Source organism: Notolabrus celidotus, chromosome 22 (genome assembly GCF_009762535.1).
Source record: "Notolabrus celidotus isolate fNotCel1 chromosome 22, fNotCel1.pri, whole genome shotgun sequence".
Taxonomy (NCBI): Eukaryota; Metazoa; Chordata; class Actinopteri; order Labriformes; family Labridae; genus Notolabrus; species Notolabrus celidotus.
The window spans coordinates 6448362-6455621 of record NC_048293.1 but is presented as its reverse complement, the minus strand read 5'-3'; positions in this window follow the sequence as shown (position 1 = coordinate 6455621).

The following is a 7260-nucleotide window of genomic DNA, read 5'->3' as shown; positions in this document are numbered from 1 at the left end:
CGACATTCATGGTTATGGAAAGTTCAATGACTCTTGTGTTAGCATCATACGTTTCCTCTCACCACATCTCCTCTACTCCACTAAACCATTTTATCATCTCATATATTAAATATCTTGTTATAAAAAAAATCCCCCCAACCCGTACAGTGTGTAAAAACAAATGAGTTACGTACCTTAAATTGTCTATATACCAAGGATTGCTGCTTTGTTTCAGTTTAACTTTTTGGAAGCTGTTGTTTCATCCATCTGTGTATACAGTCTCTGGTTAAGACATGCTGAAGGTCCCAGACAGGTCCCAGAAGTGTGGATCATAGACTGTATAAATAATGGACGTAGTATCCGTGACGTCACCCATCTGTTCCTGAGCGCTGTTTTGAAGCCAGTCGGCGGTGGCGGCCATATTGGAAATGCGGAACTCAACCAGGCAGAGTGTGACGTAAAGAGGCGGAGTTTGAGCCTCCCAGCCAACAGCTATGTGTTCCTGTAGTCAAGTCATTCATGTCCTTATTTGGGCAAAAACTCATAATCTTAATATCTTCTGAACCGTCACGTTAGAAAAAATTCACCCCCGTACAGTGTGTGCCGATAGAGAGATTAGCTACGTAGAGCCAAGACGTTTTTTAAACCAGGCTGTAAACATGTTTATTAATGCTGCAAAGATTGCCTCTTTGAATTGCTGTCTATGTGGTTTCCGGTGTTTCTGCATCCAGCCTCAACTGGATTCTTGATAAATCACAGTTTATAACACTTCCGCACAAGCTTCATAGTTTGAGACCGGAGGTTGCCGCTTGGTGTGGTGAGAGATGGACAAATTCTAGTGTCCCCAGAGAGATGCAAAGAATTAACAAAGTAACAAATGGCCAAAATATTGCATCAGCTGTTAGCTCAGTTCCCCAGTCTTAAAATCAGATACTGCGACAATGTGACTAAATGTAGCATATTCGATTAAAAATTGCCACTAAGTGTATCTTACACATTGTTTAAGTTTGTTTTTTTTCTGGTAAAAATAGAATAATTGCGTAAAATGGGTTTCCTTTCAACCAGCAAAATCACATTGGTCAACCAGTTTTGCCCTTGATTGCACTTGTATGCTCGATGTGTGACAAAAGCTGAAAGAGCAATGACTGCTTATGGTTGGGGTGAGGGTCAGGGTCAGATTTAGGGTCTATCCAATCAGTGTCTTTGTGGGCGTCTCAATGCAACCACTACTCTGTTGAAAGAAAATGATGCCTTTTCAGGCCGTGTAAATGAGGGAAAGAACTGGCTGCAATGATTGCTGCAATTACGATTGTATTTTGCACATAGGGTTGCTGTGCATTGATTGTAATTCTACACATATTCTGCTGGGATTCATCTACTCCAAAGCTACTCTCTACTTGTCCAACATTTCACTTGTCGTAATTGAAGCTGAAGGTGCTATCTTTTTGTGTAGGTTGGCTGCAGCTGGCGGTTAGCTGCCTCGAGTTTTCGTGCAATTTGGCAGAAAAGATAACATAAATCGAGATGTGATGGGATCTTTTGAAGCCATCATACATTTATTGTACTCTGGTCTAAAAATGTTCAATATTCAGCTTTGGGGTTGCAGCTAAACTAAGTAACATGTACTAGTCATTGCTCTTGGATTGTCACCTTTGACAATCAGTAAAACTGGCATTATTTAGGGTCTATGTCCTGTAAAGTTAAAAGCATTATAAAATACAGGTTGCACTCTGGTTGTAGTTATGTACACATTAAATCAACTGTCTGTTGGATCACCTTATCAGAAATCTTGTGCATCTATGATTGAAAAACAAAAGAGTCTGAATGACGGAGACAAGCTAACACCAACATGTGATCAGATGGGCAGCTAACACAGGAGCAAACAAAAGCTGTATTCACCAAAGCACAAAACTCGATCATTGCATTGGATTCCCAAAAAGGGACACTGATAAGAATTGCTATGCATTGTCAATATGGACTCAAAACCTGTTTAAAAATGCATGGAATTTTAAATGTGTGATTTTAATGCAAATAATCACAGTTAACTATGGAAATTCAGCAATTAATCGTGATAGAAATACGTATCGTTTGGACCAAAATTTAATGATAACTTACTATTTTTTCATTTTCCAGCAATCGCCACTGAATCAGTGCTTAATTCCTTCTATCACCCATAATTGACTGCCATTACTTTCTTAGACATTTTAAAGCACCTCTACATCACTGTGTTTATAAAGCTGGCGATAACAGAGAAAGAGAGATGGAGACAGAGAAAGAGAAGATGTGATTACAGGCCTCTAATCCACACAATGCATAGACTACCACTACAGAGTATACATTCACGTAAGCTCTGTCATCATTACTTCTGCAAACCTGGTAATGCTCACTTATGGTAATAAAAAAAAAGAATTTCTCTGTAGCAACATGTGTGGAAGTGAAAAAAAGCTGGATCATTTAATTTGTTTCATTGCCTCCAAGCCTTATAAATCCAAAGAAGATTATAGAGGTTATAAAGATCACGAGGGGTCACAAAAACGAAAAACAACAGCTGAGGTCACAACAAAATATTGTTTAAGAAAAACATTCAAGAAAATGTATTGGAATCATGCAATGTCACATTTAGGAAAAGGGGCTTAATTATAGGTAGAGTTCATGTAATGGTATGCTAAACAATATATTTGATATTATTAAATAAATTCCAAGGCTTTGCTTTGAATTTTGGAAATTCCATCTAAAACTCTGTTTTAGCAAGAAAGCTGTAGACTTCAACACACTGCTCACTATAAATGTAGACACCAAAAGCTGTATGTATTATGAGACATTAAAGTCAGAAGTGTAATCAGGATCAGAATCCCAATTGCAACAACTGGAGCACAGAAACATTGACCTGGTTAATTGGTGCTGACACACTGCAAGAAGCATGCGAGTGACACACTGGGTCCCGGGGAAACCATAACAAGAGTTCACATGTTATAGCACAGATAAGACGTGCTGCATGTTGGCAGACTAAACATAAACACTCTGCAGGTATACATTCAGAGCTGAGGAATCATTCCACTGCGGCACCACAACAAAGTTTCGAACAGCTGATGTTCAGAATCTAGCTGGATGGAAACTCTGCAAAAGATGAAACACAGATGGTTAAAATCACGACAACACTGGTTTACATACCGATTGGCTAACACCTGTCTTACTGCTTATACGTGCAGCACACACATTTCCATACACTGTACAGTATTACACATATACGCAACAGTAGCAGCAAAAACAAAGGCAGCATGAGAGATAATCAGTCTTAAGTCCTCATCTAAACTACACCCAGTCTGTCCAATGCCTGCTGGCCCTGGGGATTGTGCTGGAGTTTTAATCCACTTAAAAGCAGAGGACCTCTGCTGCTGTTTCCAAGGGGCTTGACCCACGTTGCATGCACACACGCGCACGCACACACACACATTTATACACACAAAAACAATCAGCAGTACATGCTTGTGCAGCACTATGCACAAATTCAGTCACTCCCAGTGAATGTACAATAGGTTTCTTCCTCCATACTGTATTGAGGTAAAAGCACAAAAACGGAGCTGCTGATCCATACACAAATTTGAAAGGTATTTTGGCAGCCTGAGATGTATTGATCATGAAATTTACAATAACGAGATTGAGAAGCCAAGTCTGGTAAAATGTTTGAATTTGGTCTTTGTGACAGGGTCAGAATGAAAACTTTGATTTAAATCAATCAGATATTAGAGGCTGATTGATCGCTCGGACATAACCTAATGCTGACTAGATTTATTGAAAAAGATCAACATTAATTCCACCATTGTTCAATTCCACTTTCTACAGTTCAACTGCTTAAGTGTGTATATGAAAATGTGCAAATGTGTGTATGTTTGTGTGTGTGTGTGTGTGTGTGTGTGTGTGTGTGAGAGAGTATGAGGGAGCTCTAAGTTCTCAACCTTTAATATCACAAGAATTCAAAAAGGAATATGCTCTGTTTATTCACCCGGCTGCACTAAAACAACTGCAAAACATAAACAACACACATAACATGTTCATGTAAATGTGTTTAAAATTCAATGTGTTTAAAATGTGTATTTTTTTAACCAACACAATATTTTTTGTTCATTTTCAAATGGTTTATTTAGAGCCACGGACACAATGTCATACTTTTTCTCTTCTTGCACCAACGCTTGTCGTTATCTAATTTGAAATGTACTAATTCCTTATTCTTGCGGAGGGAGGGCGAACCACTGACTTGAACAGCTGCTTCATGACCCAAAAAACTGTCAGTCTTTCCCTGGAATAAATTGTGGAATATACCATCTTTGGGTACAGGGGGGAGCTGGAAACGTGTGTTTTCAAGAAAGTAGGTGCTCCCAGCAAAGCTGCAGGCGTTAGCGGCATCACACGTCGCATTGCAGTGTTATAGGCTTGAATCTGTTATATTTTACTCGTTTAAAGATTCAAAGAGGGTTAATAAAAGGTAAAGTGTTGACTACACCTCCCCCGTGTTTCAGAGCCGTGTTTCTGGAGGACCCATAGTAGAATCAATTCAGCGAGAGGGGAGCTTGAAACCGTCCACTCATGCTTTCCTCCGAGTCTGAGAGAAACACAGTTGAAGTGAACACACAGACCAGTCGGCCGCACTACATGCCCACAACAGGCAGGCTCCGATCACCAACGAAACATATCAGCGTTCCTCTACATAGCTTGAACACTTTGGAGAAAGTATGAACATATTCCTAAATAAAACTATATGTAAGTGTAGTCAGGTGTGATAGAGGGATGTCAAAACGAGGCAAGTTAATCTTTCGAGGTAGAAGGTCAATGAACTCACAAAACAGCAAGAGATACACTGTAGGCACATTAAGAAACATACTTGTTCTTAAAACTAGTACTTTAAGTACTTTGAGAGATTTTGTCTGTCACTTTTTCTGAATCTGTAAGTGCAATATAAAATGAGAATTATGAATGTTACTGACGCCACTCACTATTCACCTCCTGTAGATGTTATGTATGCATCTGACACTTGGAGCTTCATCAGGCCAAGCACGTCACAAAATGATGCTCTACTCCAGGGAAGTGAGTATCGCGCATGCACTGTATACATGCGCGTGCGCGTACACCTGTGTGGATGCTTGGGGCTAGAAAGACGTTATACTCATTCTGAACTTTAAAGTAACAAATATATCAAATGATCTACTGATGCAAACAGCTTTCTAAATAAATCAGTACAAATGGTTTGGTGTGACAAAAACAGGAAAAGAAATACACATTGTGCATTGTACTTTCAATTAGTGTGTGCAGCTGTTCTGAAAACCACTGCAAGGGCTCATTGACTGTACTGCATACAGATGCTCTGCTTCCCCTCAATTTTTCTTATTCACCACAGCTTCACCAATCTGTCTTCTATTGCTGCATTGCATCGACTGGATGTGCCTTGCTCAAGGGCATCTGTTGACGGAGAGGAAGGTGTGGATTCTACCTGTATCATTTGCATCGATCAGTGCCATACTTGTTTGGTGATGCAGATTTAATCCAGTGCAGAGGATATAAGAGAAATGACGTGAATGACAAAAAAGTTGTGTCGTGTGAGAAATCAAATGCGACTCATGAGTTTTGTGTCAGCTGTAGATCAGAGAAACTGGCTTTATTTAGGGTCAGATAAGAGACAACAACCAACAACCTGACCTTTTGACCACCTATGTGTTGCAACACCTGCTGCAGACATCTGTGATCAGCTGATTGTGAACTGAGGGGTTTAACAACATCTTTCATGTAGTTCCAACTCTAATCATGACAGTATACTGTGAATCTTTGAGAACATGTCACACATGACAGATAAGGGTGCAGTATCTGCATGCATGTATAGTACTCCTCTGCGTCTGTGTGAATGTAATCCTCATTTGAATGTGTTTGCGTGTGCCTCGTTGAAGTGTGTTTCCACGCCACCAGCACCATTCACCAATGTCACCTTCATGGGTGGCTCCATAGCAGGAGCATCCTTCAGAATGTAACAGATTAGCTTTGCAGGCATGGATGTTGATGAGGTCATCACTTCCCAAGGTCACACCTACACAAATCTAGCTATAGGCCCACTGACGTTAAAGCCCCCCCCCCCCCCCCCCCAGCTCTTCAGATCCTATAGAGGCTGGATTCTACCTCCTGTCTGAATAAAGCAGAATAAGCCATATCCAACAGGATAAGCCTTATTGTAACACTCAGTGATAGAAAAGGTGGCTTCAGCCCCTAAAGGCTTCCTTCACCCCGTGAACTGACTTGAAAAAGGAGCTCGGTGTTACAACATACTGTATGTCACTTATAGTACTTCTAAGCTCCTATAGACTATTTAGACCTGACATGCACATTTCAGTATGCTGCATAGTTCAAGCTCGGTTATGTAACGACTAATAATCAAGCTTCTGTTTTAAATATTTTTCTTCAAATGGTCACATTTGACAGACAAGAGAGTGCAAAACTCTGAGGAAGTTAAAATTGGTAGCTTGCATTTACAGGACATAAATGAATACAAAGAGAGAGAAAGAGGAAGCAGGAGCTTTATGTCTCAAGTCTCTGGCAGTCCAAGCCTAAAGCAGCAAAAGAAGGGGCTGTTCCGAGGCAAGCCTGGGCCAGTCCAGCTATAGGCTCTATCAAAGAGAAAAGTTTAAGTGTACTCCTAAAAGAAAAGAGGGTGTCTGCCTCTTACCCACAACTGGTTTATGATTCTAAAGGAGATAGACCTGATATTCGGAGGCTCTGCCTCCCATACTACTCTTGGAAACTATGGATGCAACAAGCAGGCCTGCATTCTGTGACTGCAATGTTCTAGAGTAAGGTGAAGAACATGTGATGGTGCATGACTGTTTCTCAATCGTGTACAAGGGCTTTTAAGGTGAAGAGAAGGATTTTAAACTGTATGCAAAATAATACAACAAATGTCATCTTAATTAGCAGCATTCCTAAGCCCCTGCATTTATCTTGCCCATTCACAGGATCAGTCTCTCCTCTAACAGCTCCCTGTAGGGTCATGCAACTGTTCAGCATTAGCCCAGCAAGCATGCAAAAGATGAACCTGTACAGCAGCTACGTACATCTGCATGTGTGCTAATTTCCTCCGCTGACTCTCTATGTAAGGCAAATCTCCACGCTGTGCAGTGCTACATCTCTTTCTGTATTCCTCATCCCCTCATGAGACAATGAAGGCATTGAGGCAAATCGGTTTCAACAGCCTGTGAATAAGAGACAGTCAGTTTTGTTTTGTGCGTGCACACACATGCACAA